General features: G+C 44.7%; 1 protein-coding gene and 1 pseudogene across 2 annotated transcripts in view; one reads left to right on the top strand and one right to left on the bottom strand.

Moving 5' to 3' along the window:
* The first annotated feature begins 1063 nt into the window (after positions 1 to 1063).
* Positions 1064 to 25895, top strand: part of LOC126954384 (uncharacterized) — a 545369-nt pseudogene continuing 520537 nt past the window's right edge. The window contains exons 1-2 of the transcript XR_007725605.1: positions 1064 to 1104; positions 1428 to 1443. The product of XR_007725605.1 is annotated as an uncharacterized LOC126954384 (transcript). The remainder of the gene's footprint in view (positions 1105 to 1427; positions 1444 to 25895) is intronic.
* The window catches only part of LOC126954972 (peptidyl-prolyl cis-trans isomerase FKBP1A), a 1061339-nt gene continuing 1042059 nt past the window's right edge, over positions 6616 to 25895 (bottom strand). Inside the window, exon 2 of the transcript XR_007725769.1 lies at positions 6616 to 6627. The gene's annotated coding sequence lies outside the window, so the exon portion shown is untranslated. The remainder of the gene's footprint in view (positions 6628 to 25895) is intronic.

Here is a 25895-nt window from a genome sequence, read left to right as displayed (position 1 = left end):
CGTAACAAAATTCTACAGACTGGGTGGCTTACACAACAGGAATTTATCTTCTCACAGTTCTGGAGACTGAAAGTCCAAGATCAATGTGTTGGCAGATGGGATTTCTTCTGAGGCCTCATTCCTTGGCTTGCGGACGGCTGCCTTCTTACTGGGTCCTCATATGGTCTTTCCTCTGTGCACACACACATCCCTGCTGTCTCTGTGCATTCAAATTTTCTCTTCTTATGACTCCAGTCAGATTGGATTAGAGCCCACCCTAATGGCCTCATTTTAACATAATCACTCCCTTAAAGGTCTTGTCTCCAAATAGTCACATTGAAGAAGTGGGAGTTAGGGTTCTGGGGGAGAATTTGGGGAGGATATAGTTCAGCCCATAACATCAATTGATTGCAGAAGCACTCCAGCTGAAAAATATCTACAAAGGAAGTACATTGAGGAGTTTCTCTAACTCTTGATGTGGCCAAAATAATCCCATTTTGAGGAATAAATATAACACTCTTTGCAAAAGGAAACAGAATTGCCACCTTAGAAAGGAAGCTATCAAAGAACTGAAAAACAGCTCAGCAAAACAAACTCCTTTCGAGGACGTTAATTTCATTTCCTTCCTTTGGTGCAGCACAGATCAAATCTCTGTCTCTTTTTCTTTTTTTCTTTATAAAAGAAAAAGGGGGCTTCTCCTTTCTCATTTTATTCAAAGATACCATTAAAGCAACATCCTCTCTTTGCCACAACTGCATTCCATTTTTGGTACCCAACTTTCTAAATGTGAACAGAAACTAATTTAGGGTGCTCAGTCTGAAGCTGGTATGGAAGGTATTTCTCCATCCATTATTTCAAGTTATCATAAGCCAGTGTGATTGGTGTTGCTCCCAAGAGAAGCAGGCCATAATATTTTCACTGTCACCATGATCACAGACTAAGATAAGAGGCCAACATGCTATTTTTACTCCCTATTTTTTACTCCTGGTGTTAAATACAAGGAGAACAAGTGAAAAACAAACTGCCTTGGCCCCTACCGCAAAGTACAAAACATCCAACCTTTTCCTTTTCCAAGCCGGCCACGATGTACGTCAAGGATGACACAGATACTATTGAGGTGATCCGGTGCTGAAGAGATGCCTCTTAATTGTGTTTGCAGCGCAGAGCAGAAAGCATGCCCATTCAAGGTACTTGTTGTATCATTTTTAAATCAAGGCCATCTTTTTCTCAGTGGTAAACGTGAAATGTTTTTAAAGGCCAGACTTAGCATAAAATCTATTGGTTGCCATGGATACCACTTACCACACAGGACTGCGCTCTGTGTTCAACTGTGTGATTTTCTCTATTCAAAGGTTCAGCATTGTCAAAAAACAAATTACTTTTTCTGTTGTTTATCTCAAAGTTCATTATGGGAAAGGCAATAAATAAGAAGATATTCATGTGTGGAGGGGAGCGACGTGGGGAGTCACTTGGGTGCCGTGCCTTAAAATTCAGTATTTTACTATAATTATAGCCAAATTGGCTATTGTTAGGAAATAAAATGCATTTTGATCTTTTTTGTGTATGTGAATATGAAGTAAAGCAGGTACTTGGAAGTCTGTTCCCAACAAAATTACATGGTAATAAGGCTTTTCACACCTACACAGCACTTAGTTACAAAGCTCTGAAAGAAGGAGATTAAGCCCTGATAGGTTTGAAACTTGGTACCTGAGGCTTGTGGCTTTCCTCTTTATGAGAGAAAACGTGGGTTCGGGACCTCGTGCTTGCTGAATTATTCATGCCGTCTTTCCATCATACATCTTTAGGGGTGGAACCCGTTAGGCTCCTATTATTACGCATGCGGGTCCACCCTGTCCTGACACAGCCCAGAAGCCTGCACCACTGCCCTTGGCTAATTAGTTTGAATATTTGCAGCTGGCCACGCCTTCCTCTCCTCACTTCTTCCCTCCCACCTCTGCTCCTGAAGGAAAAGTGGGGGGAAAAACCCACAGGGAATTTACATAAGTAGCAAAAGGGAGTTTCTCACATAACTGGAGGGTATTCAAAGGTAATTCATTGTCAGCAAGTTCCCATTGGCTGACGCCTGGTGTATTTTGCTATAACTCCCAAGTAATCAAGGAATGCCTGGAAGATAGACTTGTTACTTATTTAAGATGCTCTTCCATCACCTCTCCAGCACTTTTTAGACTCCTTCATTTGGATGATTTGCATAACAATGAGGTAAAGGGGAGACCTTAATGAAGGCATATGTTTTTGAATGGGCTAGTGGTATTGGGTGCCTGTAATAATAGCCTGGAGGGGGCTGGAATTCTCATTTGGGTTCACGGTGAAGCAGTACTCTGATGGCTGCTAATATGCAAATTCCAACTTGTCACCACAATTATGCCTATAGCTGGTGGAATTGTCAAGGCTGCAGAGTAACAGTCGAATTGCGGCTGGGCATAACCCACTTACAAGATGCACTGGTAATTGATTTACATATTGCAAACATAAAAACAAGACCAAATAAAAGTGAGAATGCCCAAGGAAGGCTCAAGCGGTATTGGTAATCTCCTCACTGCGCACTTGCCCTTGTGGGAAACTGACTTGGCCTATCTTGGGGCTTCAGGCCTGTACCAAGGAAACGAGGTGAGAGCCCTACAGCAGAAGTTTCACTGGCTGGAAATCGGAAGAGGTGGCCGTGAAACACGCAATGAACAGGGTGGTAATCTGTTTTATTCATAGATGTATCTCAGTCCCTAGACATTGTCTGGCACACGGCAAATACACAAGATATATTTGCCTTTGAGTTAAACAATAGGCAGTACTGAGAGACAGTTGTGTTGTTACTGGTGGCGAATCCACATGGGTCTGCAGCAACCTCAATTCTTGCCTCCTCAGAAGAAAGAATTCAACTGAGGGGCATAAGGCAGAAGGAGAGACCGAGGCAAGTTTTAGAGCAGGAGTGAAAGTTTATTAAAAAGTTTAGTACAGCAACGAAAGGAAGTAAAGTACACTCGGAAGAGGGCCAAGTGGGTGAATTGAGAAATCAAGTACGTGGTTTACCTTTGACTTCGGGTGTTGTATGTTGGCATGCTCCTGGGGGACTGCGTCCCTTCTCCTCTCGTTCTTCTCTTGGGGTGGGCTATCCGCATGTGCAGTGGCCTGCCAGCACTTGGGAGGGGAGCAGGCACAATGTGTTTACTGGAATTGTACGCATGCTCACTTGAGGTGTTCTCCCCTTACCAGTTCCTCCCTTACCAGTCAGAATGTCCCTAGAAAGTCATATGCCAGTTAAACTCCACCATTTTGCCTCTTCGTGCACATGCGTAAGAGCCCAGTCACCCAACTCCTGAGAGCTTATTGGGAAGCTATGACCAGTTTCAGGTTTTTCTATCTATTGGGAGACTGCCTTTCCCTGGTGCTGACTGTGACCAATTATTATTTTAGAGAAGCAGTTTAACAAGCACTTGACCATCACCTGATGGTTGCCTGACATTCCTGGTTGGGGGCCTCTCCTGCCCTGCTCATGTCTGACTAGCTACTTACTGTAGCTACCTACTGTAACAGGATCAGTTAAACATATATTTGTGGCAAGCAACAGACACCAACTTTGGTTAGCTTATGCAGAGATGGTACTTATAGCCTTGCCATGGGGAAAAGTGAAAAACCAGACAACAGGAATCAGGGCAGTTTCAGGAGTCAAGGAGGAAGAAATCAATGGACGATAGCTTCAAGATGCTGCCACTGGGATGGGGTAGCTCCAACTTTGTTCAGTCTTTTTGTCATTCTGCCCAAGATTCAAATTTTGAGGAAGAGTATCCTTTACCTTAGTTTGGGTTATATGTCCACCTCTTAACTAGAATTTACCTGGAGCACTTGGGGCATGAGCTTGGCTAGAAACTACAAGTCCCAGCCTCCCTTGTAGCCAAGTGTAGTCAGGAGATGAAGTTCTCACCAATGGAATATGAGTTAAAGTAATATACAGCTGTTTACAGTCCTGTAACAGGACTATACATGGAGTCCCACATGGAGAGTGGGAACTCTTCCATGCTCTATTTCCTTCCTGCTGGACAGAAATGGCAAAGCCTGGGGCAACCATGGAACCATGTGTTCAGGATGGCAGAGCTGTTCCCATAGCCTAGGTCCCTGCATGACCATGTGGAGCAGAACCTATCTACTGCCTCTGGGTTGTTAAGACAACTAATCTTTATCTTGTTTGAGACGTTACATTTTGGGATCTCTGTGTTATGGCTACTAAGCCTTCATTTTTTCTAATACTAGAGGTGGGAAGAGAAGCATCATTCCCCACCCCAGCCAAGCAATCTGTGAGGTTTCTTTCATCAGAAGAAGGAGAAATGAATATTTGGAAGCAAATACAATAAATGCCCACTGCAATAGTTGTTGTTATTGGCAACATGATCATTGTGCACAGCCTACATTCAGTGTAAGTATTCCCTGCTCCTGTTCACAGACTATCTGGTTTGAAATTTCTAACCGGAAGTGCCTCGTTCTTTGCTACTCACATACATGACTTGCCCCAAACTACCAAGTGTGGTGCAGCTCTCCTCCACTTACTGAAATGCCAATCACAGAATCCCTCATATAAAGGACTGGTGGTGAATTAAGTTACAATTTACTATAAAATGAAAGGAATTTAAATTTTGTGCCTGCCCTCTTGTCTCCGTAGCTACCACCACTTGTGATGCAGACTAATCTTTAACACTGATGAGCACATGCCCAGCCTCAATAAGCACCATTTTGTCCTAACGACTCTTAAGGAGAAGTCATTGCCAGTGAAATAAACAACTCATTAGTTTGGGGAGAGCATGATCAGCAGAAGCATGGACTCCTAATTTGTATTTTTATTTTGTGATTTATTTTCAGTCAATCAGCAAGTACTTATCGATTGTTCACTATGTGCCTATCCATGCTTTCATTTTGAGTGGAACAATGTATTGTTTTCAACCTGAGTATTGTTGTTAGTGTTTAATGAAACATGTTGAATTTTTTTCCTGGTTGAAATACAGACACACACACTCATGTACTTTAACTCTTGCTGCAGTGTTAGTGGTAACTTTTCTACTTCAAGCTGGAAATCAAAAGGAAAATGGGATTTTATTTCAAATAATTTCATTCTTGAGTAAACTTTTTCTGGAATGTGCTTATTTCATTGATAATGGCTTTACTTTTTTCCCTCTTTCTTCAATTTACTTGTATTCCATTCCTGTACCAATCTGTGTGCCCACATTTTGGCATGACACAAGTTTGAGACATGTCATTATTAACTGTGCAGGTTGTTTAACCAGTTCAGGGTTCTTTTCAAATGAGAGTGAGACTTACTCATCTCTCTGTTCGCTTCCCACTCTCAGCCTACAAATCTTTTAGATATGGTCTTTCCTGCTTTGCCCAAGTACCTGGTTCTGATCAAGCCAGCTTTGATCATCAGTGTCTACACACAAAACCTTCTAGACTGCTCAGCCATCTCCAATCTTTAGATTTTCCTTGGCCATTGGCCTGCTGACCCACCTGAGGAACGGCTTGCTCCCCACCCCCAAAAGAAAAAGAGAATTTACTCCAATGCTTCAACATTCTAGCAGAAAGGTGCAATTCTGGCCAGAAGTAGAGAGTCAGTCCTTTAGTGTAAGAAAAACCATCTTATGAGCTTTGCTTATGCAGAGATGGGTAGAATCTCATCTAGGGAACAGGCTTCGACAAAAAGACATTATGGGTTGTTTTGGGGGGGCGGGGTTCTTGGTTTATTGAAAAGGAATGGGTATTTGTGGTGAGGGAAGTCTGGAGCCAGAAGAAAAGTTAAGATGGAGAGTCTAATGGAGAACATTCCATGATGACAGAACTGTTTCATATCTTTGCTATCCAATATGGTGACTATTAGCCACAAGTGGCTATTGAGCACTTTTACTTTAATTTTAATTCATTTCAATTTAAATAGTCACACATAGCCAGGCACAGTGGCTCACACCTGTAATCCCAGCACTGTGGGAGGCTGAGGCAGGCAGATCACTTGAGGTCAGGAGTTCGAGAACAACCTAGCCAACATGGTGAAACCCTGTCTCTACTAAAAACACACAAAAATTTAGCCGGGCACGGAGGTGCATACCTGTAATCCCAGCCACTTGGGAGTCTGAGGCAGGAGAATTGCTTGAACCCGGGGGATGGGGGTTTTAGTAAGTCGAGATCGTGCCACTGCACACCAGCCTGGGGGACAGAGTGAGACTCTGTCTAAAACAACAACAACACAAAAATCACACATATGGCTAGTGACTACTGTTTTGGACCATGCTGGTCTACAGCCTCAGCAAATCCAAGATGAAGCCTTAGAAACAGCCAGTGAGAAACTGCCTGCAGTAAGGATGGTGAAAAGACTTTGGCTTTCTGCCCTGTGTCGTGACAGTCTGCTCTATAGCATTGGGAATGGAAGGAGGAAGGAACATGAATGGAATACCTGGAGGGGAGAATCAGAGGCCTTGACAGGTCCTTTTAACCTTAGTATCCAAAAAGGTTGTGACTTAGACTAAGCCAATGAAAACAGAGGCTAGGCAGAGTTAGAAGTGGGCCCAGGAAGGACAATGAAGGTCTGATCTACAGGTAAATAGGGGCAAACTAGGTGAAGAATGAGGCTGGGCTTGTATTGCATGCTGTTAATATCTCTGAAGGACCAACGCCCACCTGCTGCAGTTCCACAGCAGAGTTTTGGAAGATGTAGTGGGGAGGGCGGGACTGCTGGAGACCCACATGGCAGAGGCCAGCTTCCCTGAACCCACTTTCGGGACAGAAACATTAATCCCCTGAGCGGTGGAAATAGGAGGTTACTCAACAGAGGTGACCCCTCCCTTCAGAAGCTGCCAAACATTGCCTTTGTCCCAGGAAGCCCTCCCCTGGAGTGCTCCAGTCTGTTCATTACCCCCACCCTCATCATCATCATCTTCCTCCTAGTATGGCCTGCATACTTACAGAGAGGAAATGAGCAAAATGACTTAACACCCACAGGATGAATTTGCAGCTACCATGGTTGCCTGATAAATTAGAAGGCAGATCAGTCTGAGCACCCACTCATAGTACCTGAGGCTTCAGAGTAGCACAGTGCAATGCAGGCCTTTCAGGTGCTCTCCAAGTGTCTGGACCAGGGGTCCCCAAACCCTGGGCCACAGACTGGGTCAGTGGCTGGTTAGGAACCAGGTCACACAGAAGGAGGTGAGTGGCAGGCAAGCAAGCCTTACCACCTGAGCTCCATCTCCTGTCAGATCAGCAGGGCATTCAATTCTCTTAGGAGCGTGAACCCTATTGTGAACTGCGTGTGGGAGGGATCTAGGTTGCATGCTCCCTATGAGAATCTAATGCCTGAGAATCTATCGCTATCTCCCATCACTCCCAGATGGGACCATCTAGTTGCAGGAAAACAAGCTCAGGGCTCCCACTGCTTCTACATTATGGTGAGTTGTATAATTATTTCACTATATATTTCAATGTAATAATAATAGCAATAAAGTTCACAATAAATGTAATGCACTTGAATCATCCTGAAACCATCCCCACTCCCAACCCTGGTCCAAGAAAAAAATCTTTTCCATGTAACCAGTCCCTGGTGCCAAAAGAGTTAGAGAATGAAAACGCCCTCCCTCAGCAGAAAGGTGGGCTATTTCCAACACAAAGGCCTTTGCTCCTCCTCCCACCTGTGAAATATCTTCGCTGGCTCTCTGCTTACAAGAGGCTAGTCTCAATGTGGGTACGCAGCTCCAGTGCCTCCTGAACCCCAGTGCTGAAAAACAGAGGGCTCAGCTCCCCAGGCTGCCAAATCTAGTACTCTCATGAACGCTACATTGGCTTAATTATTTTAATTGAAAAAAATAGGCGACTAATGATTACAGCTCTCTCAGCCAATACATAATGGAGCCATGAAGCTAAAAGAACTGAAGTCCACTGTGAGTTTTCAAAGCCTTGTTATTTCAGAATGACTCTCACGTTTGGGTTGGACCAGGGAGCTGCCACCCTTTGGGGAGGGATAGTTAACATAGTTAATGTCAATTCATTCCTTTTGCTTTCATGGAAAACCCACCCCATGGCTCTGCCCGAGTCACAAGTGTTCTGGAGTGCTTATGATTTCTTGCTCAAGAAAAATAATAATCTTTTGCATAATTCTCAGAGCAAGCAACACGACTCTCCACCACATCTGGGAAAATTCCGAGATACACAATGCATAAGATGAATAGAGGTCCCAGCAAGCAAGCCGTGATAAGGAGGTGTGTGGCATTCCACGCCAGTCTCCTGCCTGTGAAGTGACATAAAAGCCCAGTTAGTGCTGCATTAACAGCTGTATTTTTCTTGTCTACGAATTCCAGTTGTGTGAAAGTGGAACGCAACAAGGAAACCCCATGTCTGCCAATAATGGAAATTGTTTGAGATTTCTGAAGAATTGGGTGAACAAGAGGGGGTTGCACTGAGGTAGCTTTGAGAGTTCATGTCTTGCCTGAAGATTTGGATACAGACGTGTTGTTCTTAACTTAGCAGCCTCAAACAGGGATGAGAGGAAATTTTGTACTTAGATGGGACAGGGGAAGTGGGGAGCATACAGAATTTGAGGCTCTGGCCGGGCGTGGTTGCTCATGCCTTTAATCCCAGCACTTTGGGAGGCTGAGGCAGGTCAATCACCTGAGGTCAGGAGTTCAAGATCAGACTGACCAACGTGGTGAAACCCCGTCCCTACTAAAAATACAAAAATTAGCCAGGCATGGTGGTGGGCACCTGTAATCCCAGCTACTCGGGAGGCTGAGGCAGGAGAATCCGTTAAACCTGGGAGGCAGAGGTTGCAGTGAGCTGAGATTGTGCCACTGCACTCCAGCCTTGGTGACAGAACAAGACTCCATCAAAAAAAAAAAAAAATTTTTTTTTTGAGGATCTGTGGAGATTAGAATTGGAACATGAGGGCAGATAAAAGACACAGAATTTGGCCAGCCCAGTATAAGAACCTCCTGTTAGGTTCTTTCCATCTCTGGCCAATTACTACCGCATCCTGAGTTCTGCCCAAAAGACTTTAGAAGGCCAGAGCAGAGACACATTAGTAAGAAGCTTCTACCTCTGAATCGAGGCACCTTCCACAGGGAGCCTCTCAATTGTCCTTCTACTTGCTGCTCTCTCACCTTCTAGATCTCAGGTTGTTGGGGGAGTGGTGGGGACGTGGGGCATGGACCCTCATGACCATCCATGAGGTGGGCTTAGTATATAGCATTATGTCTAGTCTTATAGATGAGGACATTGGGGCTTAAAAATATGCAAATGCCCGAGGCTGTGATCTACCAAACGGCAGAGGCAGAATGCAGACCCAGCCTCTCAAAGCCATGCTCGGTGTCCTTCATAACCTGCCACCTCCTCTACAGATGAGCTCGGCTCTGACCTTCAGCTTGCCCTTTTGGCCCCTACCTTGCTTTGCCCTTCGACGTATCCATCTGGCTCCCAATAGCCTGCTTGTCTTAGCCTCCAGTGTCCACCCACACCCCTGTCTCTGCTTGCAGTACTGCTTGGGAAAGGCGGCTGCTGGTGTCCCCTGTTTCCAAACTCCTGACAATCTATCTGCCTGGTTTCTGACCTCAACTTCGGCCCACTCCAGGTCTGACCGTGTTGGATTTTGGCTGTTTCTGTGCTTTAAGGTCATGTTTGCTAGAGGACTGCCCATGAAGCTGGGCCGCGTTTGGTGGGAGCTGTGCCAGACAGCAGGTCATCAGGCAATGACCACTCCAAGATGCTGGGCCAGATAGGAGAAGCAAAGTCAGAAGCTAGGGAGTGGAGCCAAAGGTGCATCAGGGGCAGGAACCCATGCATAGGTCCGCAGGGTGTCAGCCAAGGAAACATGCCAGGCAAAGGCAGATGAAATGGGGGGTTCTGGAGGTCATTCCATGAGCTCTGGCCATCTACTGTGGAGTATTCTGTGAAAACATGGCTGAGCATCTTTTACTAGTATTTCAACCATGTTACCCTGGGTGAGGAATTGGGAGCCCAGATGCAGATCAAGAGAGAGAAGCAGGATAGAGTGGTACAGATGGTTATAGCCACAGTTCCATGGGAAGAACAGAGCGCACTATGTGGGATTGTCCCTGGTTGACTGTTCCTTGGCCTTGGGGCAATTAGGACTGGTATTTATTGACCCGGGAGTGTGAGAGCCCAATAAGTGAGGCCATGTAGGGGTGTGGATTTAACTGGCTACTCAAAAAGGGGAACTAATCAGCCTCTGGCCAGTGTGCCTCAAAACTGGGTCAAGGTAGCGTCAATAAAAGCTATATTACAAATGGGTTGTGATAGACTCCTAAAGAGAGTGTTTTAGCTTTTTTTTATATATATGTTTTTGTATTTTTTATTTTATACATCTATGTGTGTGTGTGTGTATATATATATATATACATATATATATATATTTTTAGACAGTGTCTCACTCTGTCACCCAGATTGGAGTGCAAAGGCACGATCTCGGCTCACTGCAACTTCCGCCTCCTGGGTATAAGCAATTCTCCTGCCTTAGTCTCCTGAGTAGCTTAGATTACAGGCACCCGCCACCACGCCTGGCTAATTTTTGTAATTTTACTAGAGATGGGATTTCACCATGTTGGCCAGGCTGGTCTCGAACTCCTGACCTCAGGTGATCTGCCCGCTTCAGCCTCTCAAAGTGCTGGGAGTACAGGCATGAGCCAACGTGTCCAACCTAGTTATATTTTTAATTACAAAAGTAGTATATAGAAGTTGAAAATTCAATAATACAGTGAAAACTGATTTTACAAATGACTCTGTGACTCAACATCACAGGGGAAACTGCTATTCATAGATAAATATACTTTTTTTTCAGAACATTGGCTATGCTGATAGGAAATGTGTATTCATGAACATTTATGCATATACATATTGTTTTACAGTTTATAATACAGATAAAAAATCATATCATATATGGCATAATTCCTTTTTTTAACTCAATAATAAATTATGGGCCTTCTGCCACATTGATACCTACAGACTGACATCATTCTCTCTTAAGGGCTGCATAATATTCCATGGTTTGTCTCATTTTACTATTAATTAATATTTATGTTGCCTTCAGATTTTTACTATTACATTAACTAAGTAAACACTGTACACACTTGCATGACTTTTCTGGGGAATAAGTTCCTCTAAGTGAAATTTCTGGATCAAAATTTGTATGCATTTGAAATTGTATTAGTAACTGTTCAATTTCTCTCCAAAAAGATTATACCAGTTTATGTTCTCACAGCAGTTTATGACTAGACATTAGACATTATTGATCTTTATTTTTCCAATCTAATTGCTGGGAAATGTGACTCTGTTTTAATTTGTATATATCTGATCACTAGGGAGGTAGGTAGGTCTTCTAAAATGTTATCTGTTTGAATAGCCTCACCTATAAATTAACTCTTCTGGTCTTTTTCCATTTTAAAACTTTATTCTTTGTATATTAAGAATATTAACTCTTGTCCATGTCAATTATAAATATTTTTATTAGCCTATCATTTGCTTTTTGTTTTGTCTATAGTGTTTTGTTCTGTATAAAAACTTTTCTGTTTTAGATAATAAAATCTGTCAGTATTTTCTTTCATGGTCTCCAGGTTTCCTGTCTTGTTTAGGAAGGTCTTCCCGATAGGGTAAATTTTTCAGGGGAGTGGGCTGGGAGAGACGATATTCCCAGCAATGATGTGATACTGATGAGGCTGAGGCTGCTGAGGGGCTGGGCAGAGGTGTTGCCACTGCAAGTCACTGTTAAGTGGCTCTTAACTTTTTGTGTGCCATATATTTCTCTGAGATTCTGATAAAAGCTATGGACCCCAGACACAATTTCGACTACGATTTCAGAGGTTTTACAGACCACTTGAAGTTTATCACAGATCCCTGCTTATCTTCATCTGGTTAAGAACCCTCCCTATTGCATTGGGAAATATCCACTCTAGGAAAACATTTCAAATGATTTCTGCTGTCGAATATGGACCCTCAATTGACTCCTCCAGTAAATTTCACCTGGGAAGCTGAGTATTCTAAGGCAGCCTCTTTCTGTAACCCATTTGCCATCCTGGAAATTCATGACTCCTCCTGGCCCTGAATATAAGGACGAGCGTCATCCTAGCTTGGGACCAGCATTCTCAGCCCTTCGCAGTAGAGCAGCCTTTTTCAATGCACCCATGCATTCCCTACAGTCGCTCTGACTTCACTGGATTTCAGATTTGGGGAGATAACAGCTGAGGCTCGGAGATGGAGGTGGGTATGGGATTGTGGGGAGGGATGCTAAGGGCGGCAAGACACCATCAAGAAGATTAGAATCTGCCCGCCTTTGAAGAGCCCATGAAGAAGGACATTAAATTTAGCAGCAGTCTTACAAAGGCTCTGTTCTTGAGTCTGTCTGTTGAGTCCTGTCTGTTGAGATTTTGCCCTTTGCATATGTCCTACGATGCTATTATCTCTTGGAGATCTAAGTTGGAGTATCTTTTTCTTGTTTCATTTTCAGGAAATCTTTAATTTCAGCTTACATTCTCTATCAACACATTTCTTCAAAGGTTAGTCTTTCTAAAACCACAAAATGCTGGTTGCCTACAACCTAGTTGCTCCTCCTTCATCCGTTGGTCCGTGTCTGTATTCTCTCTTCATTGTCTGCCACAGTCAGCATTCTCCACGCTCTGAAGATGGAAGGGGAATTTTAAATTTCTTTTGGTGGAAAAGTTACTTTCAACTTCAAAGATAAATGAGTTAATTTCTTCACCATATATAAGTGCCTGGTGATTCCTGCGCAACACAATGAAACATTCTCCCCTGTACCTCCTCAAAATAAACACACACATTTTACATAAGACTACAGTAACCTAAGAAGAGAGCCTCCTTAACATTTTATACTATATTGTGTAAGCCAAGGGGCAAATCTGGCTAAAGTAGGTAGTATTTTTAGTGGTACAGATTCCGGAGCCCAGCCTGGACTTTGGATTAGATGCTTTGAGGGTAAGCCCTGAGAGTCCTTACGCCCAGCCTAACTTCTTCGGTGGTTTGCTGTATGTAGCCAGCCCGGCACAGGTATGAAAACTGGGATAGTTTACAATGACAAAGAGTAAGAGTATATTATATAATCATGCAAAGTAAAAGAAGCAGAGAAAGCCTCTTTTCCTTGAAATTGGGGAACAATTTATGGAAGAATGAGTATTTCAGACCAGCCTGAGTGAAGAGAGCTCATGAAGGAGCAGGTGTTGTCGGCAGCAATGGAGCCAGGGTGAGAGTCAGAAGCAGGCATGGAAAAAAGGGGAATTATACGGATATCCTGGGAGAAATGAAGAGGCCAGGCTGGCTTGCTTCAGGCTTTGTGATCCTTCACGCTTCCGGGATTCCCCACCTTTGATGAGAAAGTGCTTTCATCCTCAGAGCCATGTAATTGGACAGAGGGAAAGTGTGCATTGATAGCAATAAATTTCCCAAGCAGACCAGACAGGGTCTCCCTGGCTGGAAATCCCTACATGGAGCTATACCTTGTGCCTGAGCAACCCACCACCAGGGTCTCCAAGGCCACTCAACCCTTGTTGCACATTAGAATCACCTGGACCCTTTTTAAAAGTACCAATGCCCAGGTCCCTTCCCCAATATTCTGATTTGCTAGGTCTGGGGTGGGGCTCCAGCACAGATTTTTTGTTTTGTTTTGTTTTTGAGATGGAGTCTCGCTCTGTCGCCCAGGTTGGAGTGCAGTGGCGTGATCTTGGCTCACTGCAAGCTCTGCCTCCCGGGTTCACGCCATTCTTCTCCCTCAGCCTCCCTAGTAGTGGGGACTACAGGCACCCACCACCACGTCCGGGCTAACTTTTTGTATTTTTAGTAGAGACGGGGTTTTACCATGTTAGCCAGGATGGTCTAGATCTCCTGACCTCATGATCCACCCGCCTCGGCCTCCCAAAGTGCTGGGATTACAGGCGTGAGCCACGGCACCCGGTCCCAGCAGAGGTATTTTTGGAAGTCCCCAGGTGATTCTAATGTGCTGCCACAGTTGAGAACTACTGACCTGGCCAGTTGGAACCAACTAGCTGGGAAATTGTTGTTGACTTTGAGCCTCAATTTCCTCATCTGTTCTGGGGAATGTTGCCGAGGTGATGTCGAGGGTCTCCAGGACCTCCCTTCTGTCCTCTTCTCTTCGCAGGCATCTGGTTCTCTCTCCCAGCCTCTCTACTGCTCCCTGTGGTGTTTCGCTGCCATCTTTTTTCCCCTTCGTATCTTATCTGCTATGCTTTGGTTCCTGTGGGCCCAGATCTCTGCTAAGTGACAAAGACTGCTAATTGCTTAATCAGATAAACTAATTGCTGTTAACACTACCTGACTGAATCATTCCCTTGCAAGTAAAACGCTACCTTGAGCCACTAAGATTGTGCTCCCCAAGGAGTGAAGAGCAGTCTCTACAATGTGATTTTCAGGCAGGGCTGATAGTGAATACCAGGGCCTTGCAGTTCCTCCAGGCCTACCACAGAGGGGCCATATCTTTGGACAGAGAAAGTGTAGACAGAGAAAACAGCAGAGCCCCGACCTTACTGGCTATTTGAAACTGGGCCATTACTTGGTTTCTCTGTTGTTTAGGGGGTGGCAACACTTACCTTCCAGAATTATTATTAAGGGCCCATAAAAGGATGTGGCATGTCGTAGGTGTTCTATAAATATTAGCCTCCATTTTCCTTCCAAAGCCCAGATTCAAATACAGCTTTCGATAGCTACATCTCACTTTTAACACCCAGAGTTTAACTCTGTAGTTAAGCCATGTCTCTCTCATCCTGCACTTGGGCAATTTTTTTTTTCAATTGTTTTTTTTTTGAGACAGAGTTTCGCTCTTTATTGCCCAGGCTGGAGTGCAATGGCGCAATCTTGGCTCACTGCAACCTCCACCTCCCTGGTTCAACCTGTTCTCCTGCCTTAGCCTCCCAAGTAGTTGGGATTACAGATGCCCACCACCATGCCTGGCTAATTTTTGTATTTTTGGTAGAGATGAGGTTTCACCATGTTGGCCAGGCTAGTCTCGTGTTCCTGATCTTAGGTGATGTGCCCACCTCAGCCTCCCAAAATGCTGGGATTACAGGCATGAACCACCATGCCCTGCTTCAGTTATTTTTTCTTGTGGTGAATTAACACGTGACATGAACTTCACTAGCTTAACCATTTTTAAGTGTATGGTTCGTAATATTAAGCACATTCAGATCATTATACAACCATCACTTCCACATTGTATTATCCAGTTCCAGAACTCTTCATTCTGCAAAACTGAAACTCAATTAAATAATACCCCTGCATTCCCTCCTCCCCTCAGCCCCTGGCAACCAATATTCCACTTTCTGTCTCTATGATTTTGACTACTCCAGGAACCTCATATAAGTGAAATCATGGTGCAGTTAATTTTTTAGATCTAAAGATTGAATTTTATATTTTTTCCTGTTAAATTCTCTCTTGCTACTTTTTTTTCCCCAGCCTTACAGCATTTCCTGAGCTTCTGGATCCTGATTTTATTGTCTGACATGGTAGCTACCCTTCCCAGGTCTGTGCCATCAGCAGAGATAGACAGAGGGCTCTCGCTGTCTTCACTCAAATCATAAGTAACATTTTCGACAGAAAAGGGCAAGAGACAAAACCCTTCTGCACCCTGAGCTTCCAACATGATGCTGACAAATTAAGCAAACCTCTTTAGTTTTAATATTAGTTACAAACTAACGAAACTGTATTATCATTCAGTTCACAATTCTTAATTCTCCACTGCCACTTTCTGCAGCAGAAACTAGTTTCCTATCCCAACATCCATTCTTCTCTTCCTCCTTAGTAACAGAACTCTAATTTTTAGCTGCTGTGATCCCAGCTTCTCTTGAAACTAGAGATGGTCGTGTGCCTCATTCTGGTCAATAAGTTGTAAATAGAATTCTTTTGTGGAACTTCAGGCAAATCTCCCTAATAGTAACTGACTCAGCTAAGGGGTAGATAGCCCTGCCTCCTTCCTGGTGCTTGAATGTGGATGTAATGGCTGAGCCTCCAGCAGCCATCTTGAATCGTGAGGTGACCTTGAGGATGAAGGATAAAGGAACCTGGTCTTTACCGACCATGGGACCATATCATAGCAGCCTAGGATTGCCTATTGCCAGATTTTCTTACAGGAGAAATAAACTTTCAAATTGTTTAAGCTTTTGAATCTAATTTTAATGAATGATGAAAATAATGAACACTTTGTTTAAAATCCAAACACTCTGTCTTTCTCTGAAAGAAGACAGGGAGAAACAAAAACGAGAGAAAGAGAGACAGAAAAAAAGAAAGATAAAAAGATAAAGGAAGAGGAAGGAGGGAAGAAAGGAAGGAGGGAAGGAAGGAAACGGAGGGAATGAAGGAAGGCAGGGGAAAGAGACTTTGAGTTTTCTGATGCAAATCTGGAATTCCTCCCATATCTGGAAGAGTTCTGTGCATCTACAGCCTCTCCAACCTTTGAAAAAGAGTTTGGGAGGTCATTAGGAAAGGGAGAAAAACAAAAAGGGAAATTTGTCAGCCTGGGTTTGAGTAGACCTCCTGACGTGAAGAGCTAGAGAAGCCTCTCTTTGGAGACCTAGGCCATTTCTAACAGTTTCCTTTGAAATCACTAATTATGTTCTAAAAAAGAAGGCGTCATTGGAGCCAGAACCAGCAGCCAATTACCCACGAGAAATCACTCACTGTGTGGGCTGCCTTTTCTCTCTGTTCGCATAATTTTAAAATGCAATTTCTAGAATCATGCTAAATACTTGTAAACAGAGATTGGTTTAATTGCAAGGAGAAACAATTTCAGGGGATAAAAAGGAGTTGTTTCTCCTTGTTTTACGGATAATAGAGCAATCCGCTTTAGGTCGGACTTAGAGATGTACTTAGTCCATCTATCTCCTCACCCAAAGTCAGGTCCCTCTGCAAATCTGGTGAGAGGAACAGACTTCAGGAGAAGGTAGAGGTTGAGGCTGCTATGGGGTAGTGGAAAGAGCATAGCATTTGGCTTAGAAGACCTGGGTTCATAGTCCCAGCTCTGGCAGTTTCTAGATTGCTTCTATTATAACATTATAATAGCAAGTCACTTAGCCTTCCTGAGCCTCAGTTTTCTCATCTGAAAAGTGGGACTGCCATACAGGGTGGGAGGATTAAGGGGTAATGTACACTTGTGAAAACTATAAAGTATGCTAATGGAATGTGAGCTCCGTGAAAGTAGCGTCTCAGCTGCCTGCCGCCTTTCCTGTGTTCTGGATGGTGCCTGTAAGATTGTATCCATTATTTTGTGTCAATCAAAACTGCCACATAATGAAAACTACAGAGTGGCAGGGGCCTACCACCACCCACATTTTTTCTCACAGTTCTGTGGGGTCTGGCTGATCTAGGCTGGGCCTAGCTGATCACCACCGGGCTGGTTCAGCTGGAGCAACTTAGCCAGAAAACCATGCTTCTCTCAAGACTAAGGGCTAGCTGGGGCTCATCCTTGTCATGGTGATGGCAGAAAGGCAAGAAGCAGCAAGGCCAGCATGTCTGTGCTATGTTTACTAATATCCCATCAGTCAAAGGTGGAAGACATGTGGCTGGGGCTAGGGATGGGAATTTCATTCTGCCCACACAACGGGAAGACACTGCAAAGTTACATGGCAAAGGGTGTGAAGAATTGGGCCATGAATGCTGTCTACCACAAACTGCAAGTAGCATACACATGGGTATTGAATGAATGAATGTTTTCCAAATGAATGAAGACAAATTGAAGACAGCTGAGGCTTGTAAAGCAAGTTCTCACCTTGGGCATCAAGGCTCTCTGTCTTCCGATGCCTGCAATCCTTTAACCAACGGAAGAGGGATTGGGGAAAAAGTTACTACAATCGGACAGAGCCATGTAGTAAAAATAAATGAGTCTCCAGCCTTGCCCTGTGAGCCCTGCCCAGCACCTAGAATCTTCAGCTCACTCTTAACTAACTGTTGCTGAGATTACAGTTGATCTCTAAGGCGTTACCTCAAGATGTTGAGTCCATTTAAGAACTGGAGGGACAACCAAGGTGGGAAAATATGTTTGTCTTATTTAATCACAGGGAATCGTTTGATTGTTTCTTGAGTTGAAATTAAGACAATAAGTCACTTAAAATTATAACAATAACCCAAAGAGCCAAACACTGAAATTATTAATGGTGGCTCCATTTGACGAATTAGATTAGGGATAAGGTAGATGAAGAAGGTATTTTCTTTATATTTTATAACTTCCTGGGCTATTGGGAAAAAACTGTTTAACTATGTGCATGTTATTTTTATAATACGTTTTTGAAAAGGTTTAAAGATGCAGGCTGTGAAACTCCCTTCTTGTATGTGCTTTCAAACCCTAGAGGAATGAAGCTTTGTAGGCGGGATGACAGGCGTTGGCTATAGGAGGGGGGCCAGAGGCCTTGCCCGGAACCATCTCAAATCCTACCCTGTGGACGGCAGCTTGCCTGCTCTACTCACAAGGCCTCCATCTAAAAAAAGAAAAGGAAAGCAATCCCCCCTTCCTCATAATAACACACAGAAGAGAGCATGAATGAAATTAACATTCTTGTCTGCTCACCCAGAATAAAATGTCACTGGGTGAGTAAGAAAGCGATTACTTCCAAGGCTGAATGAGCAAACTCTTTAGGCAGATGGGGAAGTCTTGTTGTACTCTTGATTTTGGGGTTATTTCCCTTGTCTTTCCATTTCTTCCTGCCTCCTCCAGGCTTCCTGTGGACCCGGGTTTGCATAAAAAGTGTGTTTGGGGGCGCATATCCTGGGAAGGCACTGGCCTCTTTTTAGCATTTGCAATTTGGTTTTTAAATGTTGCTGTATAGCAGGAAGGCACATTAAGAAAAAGCATGTGAGTTAAGATGGATTTTTTTTTTTGGAAAATGCTGTTTGCAGCTCTCATCTGAGTAAGGCTTGGGTAGCTCTGTTCTCAGAGTTTATTTCTGGTGCAGAATGATACAGGTGGAGAACGACCTGCCCGCAGTTTTACATTGCATAATGGCTGGATGGGGTCCTTTAGCTGCTGAATTCTCTCTTATATCACAGCTGATCAGAAATCTGGTGGTTTTCTCTGGGGAAGAGTCTCAGCCCAGCCATCTCTGAAATGATGAGAGGGGAACAGATTCTGGAATTCCCGAGTTCCTTATTTATTGCTGAGACCAAAAGGTCTGTGTGTGGTTGCAACTCTGTGTGTGTGTGTGTGTGTGTGTGTGTGTGTGTGTGTGCTTACTTACGGTGTGTGCTGAGGTGGGGGCACTTGGGAGGAGAAAATCTCGGAGCAAAAGGACTTTTCCAAAGAAGAACATCATCTACCTTGTGCTCCTGTCATTTTGGCCACAGAGAGCAGAACAAACCATAAAAATCAAAGCTCCAGTCCCCCATAAGCTAAGACAAATGACCACATGCCTCAAAGTCACTCCAACCTTGAAACTCACAGCTTGGAAAAGTCTTCCTGTAGCATGGTAACAAGTCATCCAGACTAAAGTTGGTGACGACCCAGCAAGGACCTGCCCTCACAGATGCAGGAACTGGGAATGAGAAGAGGGTTTTGCTTCAGCCTGGATCACAGGCTCCCTGGTTCTCTCCTCTCCCTGTCTTCCTCTTGTCTTACTTTGCAGAGATTTTCAGTCTATTGCAGCATCTCCCCATTAAAGTAAATAGTGCTTTCCCGGGAGCACATCTTCGATATTTCTGCAATTGTGCCATAGCCAGCTAATGTGTAATGCTGTAGTTTAATAGTCTATTAAAACACAGCGCTGCACATTAAAATCTCTACTGTATCACTGCAGATCTACTTAACAAAGGCGAGGTCCCCAGAAAGCACTATTCACTTGCCGAGAGTTGCTGCAACAGAGCAGGAGAAGTCTCTTATGGCGGAAAAATTTAAAGGGGAAATGGGATAGTAAAGGGGACCTCCCTGTATCTCCCATGGCCAAAGAGAGCAGCCCCTTTGCCTGTCTGAAAGCAAAATCTGCTGGTGCTATGGATTGCATCTGGAAATTCTTGGAGTTTAATAACAAATCTCTGTAGATCAAATCTCATTACTCAGATCTTTATTTGGAAGCACTTCAGTTTCCTCTCTCTCCCTCTCAGAGAGAGACAGAGTTCAGGAAAGCTGCCCCCAGCCTGGAAAATGCACCACGGCTCCTCCCTCTAGAACAATTGCCAGGGCGGAGGAGGAATTCTTCAAACAGCTGTAAATCCTCCCACCAACATCTTCCTCCTTTAGAAAGTACAACATATCCCCACATCAAAGCCTCCCTTCAGCTGCCAAGAGAAAGAATCAATAGTGTAACAGAAAGGAAGCAACGTGAATGCAGGGTGTGTGGTGTAAACACCTCTACTGCAGATAACCCAAATATCACCTTAGAAACACGAGAATAAAACTCCTGGTGCTGAGGCTTCTGATGGGCCCTGCAAGTGAGCAGTCAAAATACCAGTAGCAGTTTGCCGCAGAGTCAGGTCCGGGAGAGAAGAATAGGGAAGACAGCAAGACAAGGATGGGACTTTGCAGGTGGGATGGTCAGAATCAAAGGCAAAGAAAAAGTAGGTGAGTCGAGAAATAAGGTTCAAAAAAGTAGAAGAGAGACACTCACTGGAATGAGCATCAGAAGCTCTGGCAATGGCCATGCTGCCATTCGATGACTTTAGGATGGGTCAGGTCAGTAACCTGGACATCCTCATCCACTAGCGAATGCAGGCCCTCTCAGTTTTCCCCCAGTTCTAGTGATTCCATGAACTCCGAGCAAACCTACACAGTGGTTGTGCATGTGTGTAGGGGTACACATCTTTAATCATCTTAGTGTTTAAGCTCTCAATGTCATTTGATAATTGTTTAATTTGTTGAGTCACTATGATGCCTACAGTGTTTCCGTGTCATAGAGTCAGAGCTTGTTGGAATTCGTTGTGGACTTGTATTTTCCAAGCAAAGCCCTGAGTTATCTCAATTTGGTCATTTCAACTAGGAATTTAAGTGACCAGTTTAGGAGTATCTGTTCCTGGCTTCCTGGATGATGAACATGTGGCCACCTTCTTCCAGAGACCACGAAGAAAGCAGCCGTGGCCCGGCGCCTCCTGACTCTCACACCGAGAGTGCAGTGGCCCCAGTGCTTTTCTGCCCATGGAAGAAACAGAAGGTGTGGCCACGGTTGTTAATTTTAGTCGTTTTCTCTTCTAACCGTTCCCCAAAAGTGCCAGTTGGGGCAGGGAGTGTAAATACATGGTTCTTTATCAATGTCCAGCTCTTCTTGGATCTGTTCACATAACTGACATGCATTTTGTGAACTAACTTCCCGCCTGGCTCCCTCTTATCCTTCCAGTAGCTCACCTCCCCCATGTCACCACGTCCTCACCTACTGAACTTAAATTTAATCTAAATTGAAATCTTACTGTCATGACACATTTGGAGTTGCCTGGGATCCTATTTGGGGCAAATTGGACACAAAACATGCATAAATGAACAGATAATTCCCTGACCTTTCTCCCCTAGTTGTAGGTACAGGTGTGTCTAGGAGTAGGGAAGTAACGGAAGATGGCAAAAACAGATCTGCCTTGGTGACTTGGGGTAGAAATGGGGGGGGTGAAGCTTTTACTTGACATTTAAGTGGAATGGGGTAACAGCGAAAAGAAGCGTGAGGCCTTCAGCATGTCTGAAAGCAGACTTGTATGAGGAGAAGCAAATAACTACAGGGACAATGTGATTTCTGAAGTGATGGGTAATGTTTCTCTTTAGTTTTCAATTTAATATTGAGGCACCGAGTATCTAGTCAGGAAGACCCTGTCAGGGAAGGGCCAAACCTTTACTGAGTCCTCCATTGGGCTGGTGGCTGGCTTTCATATGCATTATCTCGTTGAGTCCTTGCAATGACCCTTCCACAGGGATTATTCAGATTTTATAGGTGAAGAAACTGAGGCAGAAATGGGTTTAAGTCAGGGGTCTCCAACCGCAGGGCCAGAGACTGGTAGCAGTCTATGCCCTGTTAGGCTGCACAGGAGAAGGTGAGCAGTGGCAAGCCAGCATTACCCCCTGAGCCCCACCTCCTGTCAGATCAGGGCTGGCATTAGATTCTCATGACAGCACAAGGTCTATTGTGAACTGCGCATGTGAGGGATCTAGGTTGCATGTTCCTCATGAGAATCTAATGCCTGATGATCTGAGGTGGAACAGTTTCATCCCCAAACTATCTCTCAACTCCTGGCTACTATCTATGGAAAAATTGTCTTCCATGAAACTGGTCCCTGGTGGCAAAAAGGTTGGGGACTTCTGGGTTAAGTAATGGGCCCAAGGACACACACCAGCAAGGTGCAAAAGTTAGTATTTCAATACAGTTTTCCTATCACCTTCTTATATGACATGTTGGGGCCACTTAGCCCATTAAAAACTTTGGGCCATAAAAGTATGAATAATCCAATGTCTTTGAAATTGCCTTTGCAAAGATTATGACAGAGAGAGAAGTCTAGCATGGCTGACTCCATCTTGCTTCTAATCTCACAGGCTGGCTGTCTTTGCTTATTCCTAGGCATAGACCAAGCTAACCATAGGTGGAATTTAGTTTACTGTTTAACTTTGAAGCAAGGGTGATAATAGTCCCACCTAAAACGGATTTCTTCCTGTTCAGAGGCTGGAACTGCTTCTGTAAGCCTAATGAAAGTCCACAAGATTAAGATTATGGGAGGAGCTCAAATTCTGCTAAAAGGTAGGTATATTTCTATGACCTCTTACTGTTCAGGAGTCACACAGCTAGAGGACACAAGATCTGTGACTTCTCCAATTGCTCCTACAGATGACATCTCTATTGTAGAACCTAAGATTGGTCTTTTGAGATGTTTTTCTGGCTGACCCACCCAGACTGGTGACTTATCATGATTCAACCCATCCTGTTGCCCCCAACCCAAGGGTGGATTCAGCTCATGGGGACCACGTTCCCTGTTCCTATGATTGCATCCCCAACCAATCCACAGCACCCACTTCCTAGCCTCCTGCACACCACACTATCCTTGAAAAACCCTAATCTCCAAGCCTTTGGGGAGACTGATTTGAGCAATAACTCCATCTCCTGTGTGGCTGGCCTCCCGTCAATTAAACTCTTTCTGTCCTGTGATTTCTTGGTCTCAGTGACCTGCTTTTTTCTGTGCAGAGGGAAAGAAGAACCCATCAGCAATTACATCGTCTCCCTCAAGGCAAGTAAAATCTGAGAGATGGAGATAGAAAATCCAGGAATGGCTATTGAATTAAGAAGGAGAAAGAAAGGACAAAACAAGTGTTTTTAGGAAGGTGGCAACACCTCTAGCTGGTCTAAAGGATCTATGGGGAAGCAGCTGCAGACCCAGTGCACTGCTCCAGAATCCTGCCACAACCATAAGTCTAGAAATGACCCAGATCCTCAAACAGAGGTTTCCTGTGTCCCAGGAAGAGTTGCCCACTGGCCAGTTTCCTCACTTTCAGCTCATCAGGCAAAGCGGGGAAGAAGGCAGGCTGGAGTGCCCGGAAGGACAGAGAGGAGGCATCTAGGCGGAGGGAGAAGAGATCCTTATGGGTAAAAGAGATGCATGGTTGGGCTGGGAGCCAAAGCTGATTTCCCCTCCTCTCTCCACACTGCGAACTGATAATTGTGCACACATGTCTTTGTGTGAAGTGCTCCCAAATTGAAGAAGTGATAGTGACACCCTCAAACCCTGAAGAAGAGCACAGGGGAGTAACTACTGCACCCTTATCTCTGCCCCCAGCTGGGAGGCTGATGGAAGCTATTAAAGTGAGCCTCTGTGAGTGGCATTTGTGGTGGCAGGGGTGGGCCTGGGGATTGGAGAGAGAAAGAAAGAGAAAGAGAAACAGAGAGAAGCAGCCTGGGAAATGCTTGCTGCTTTCCTTCTCAAAAGGTGGGAGGGGTGATAACTGAGAAATGCAAATGCATGATTTGGAGGATTTCATGGCTGTTGCCCAAGATAGTGCAGGGTGGGTGCCACCTGAAGACCAAGGCCTAAAACGCTCTTGGTTGCTACCTTAGATGCAAGAATTTAGAACTGTGTCTCTAAATTAGAATAATCGCATTAATGCAGTCTCCTCCCTCAGGCTCCTCTTTAGGCTTCTAACACAGCACCGGAAGAGAATTCAGGAATAAAAGATGTGAGCTCAAGTCAGCTATGTGACCTCAGAAACTCCTCTTAACAACCTCTTTAGTCTAGATTGCTCATCAGCAACTTCACAGGGCCGTTACTGAAAAACAAGCACCAGTGAAGCTGAAAGCATTTTGCACGCTGTAGAATGTCACATGAATAGTGTTTATTTGTTATAACCAAAGTGTAGCCTTGGGAGGTCCAAAACACCACAGCCCAGTTTAACTGCATAGCAAGATCTTGCCCAAGCCCTCTGGCTTCCTTGTAATTAACTCTTGGGGTCCAGTGCAAAGTCCAGGAGGTCTTGGATGTCCTCTGCAGCTTTCATGGGGCTCTGCTAGGGAAAAGCCAATGAACTTACTCCCAAGAGGCCAACAGGTGGCTAACAGAGGGACCTTGAAAATGCTGTCCCCTGTATGGGTGCTCTGCTAACAAGGCCCTCTCAGGCATGAGACCCAGGAGGGGTGCGGTGGTGTTCCTGCAGCCAGGCAAGGCAGAGTGGAACATACAACATCATTCAAGGAGGCCCTGAGTTCTCTGCCAAGGAAAGAGCCTGGCCCTGTCCTTATTTTAGGAAATGGGGCTGTTCAGTTTTATACCTACCACTTTCCTCACCCGAGGATGCACACACAGTCAAACCTCAGGACCAACTGGAGAGACAGGACATCATCCGGCACCATCTTGACATCTCTGCTGGACTTGGCAGGTAGTTTAGGGCACAGACCAGCGTTCCTCATCATCAGTGGTGGCAACTGGCTTCACAAGCACTCTCCTCTGGGTGAAAGCGCCTGTGTGCTTCTCCGAGAGCTTAACTCTCAGCAGTGGGATCCTGACGCCTTGTGCTCCCGTCCTCAGCCTTCTTCAGCGGCCCTGGGTTCCTGAGATGCAAAATGTCCATGCACAGCCAACCCTGTGCCCTTGGTCCTTGCCTCCTGGGCACACTCACTGTGCTCCCTACACCTCCTTGTTGGCCATGCCCCACCCAGGTGCTCCTTTGTGTTTTTCCTTCCTCTTCTACTAAAACCTAGTATATGGAAAGAAAATGATGTCATTGATTATACTGAGACATAGATCTTATGTTCCTTTTCAGATTTCCTTGGCTGCAGCCTCCTACTCCTCTTCCTCCTCCTCCGTCTCTTTCTCTTTTTGTTAGTGTCTCCACCTGTTCTACTTTCCCCCTCCACTTTTTTTTTTTTAAAGATAGTGCTATGGTTTGCATATCTCCTCTAAAAATCAGGTGGAAATTTAATTGCCATTATAACAGAATTAAGAGATAGGACTTTTAAGAGGTGACTAGGCCCCGAGGGCTCTGCCCTCCTGAACGGCTTAGATGGATGCCTTTATCATGGGGGTGGATTAGTCATTGCGGGCGTGGGCTCCTGGTTACAGGGTAATTTCAGCCCCTATTTTCTCTCTGTCTCGCGCACTTGCTCACCACGCGATGCCTTCCACCCTCATCAGATGCCAATGCTGTGCTCTTGGTCTTCTCAGCCTCCAGAGCCGTGAGCCAAATAAACTTCTATTCTTTATAAGTTACCCCGTCTGTGGTATTCTGTTATAGCAGCAGAAAATGGACTCAGACAGATGGTAAGGCAGACTTTATTCAGGATGAACCTGGTAGGTACGAAGACTACTTCGATGAGGTTTTGCAGTCGGGGAGAGAGATTGGGCTTCCTGCCCCGCCACTTTCGGAGCTGAATAAAACACCACCATGTAAGGTGTGGGATCTGGCTGCCTGAGACGAGGGACTAAATTACATAATCTGGAAGTATGGGGGAGTAGCTCCCTTTGGGAGGAAACTT

This window comes from Macaca thibetana, chromosome 5 (assembly GCF_024542745.1).
Source record: "Macaca thibetana thibetana isolate TM-01 chromosome 5, ASM2454274v1, whole genome shotgun sequence".
Taxonomy (NCBI): Eukaryota; Metazoa; Chordata; class Mammalia; order Primates; family Cercopithecidae; genus Macaca; species Macaca thibetana.
The sequence above is the reverse complement of the archived record's forward strand: the minus strand, read 5'-3'. Positions and strand labels throughout refer to the sequence as shown.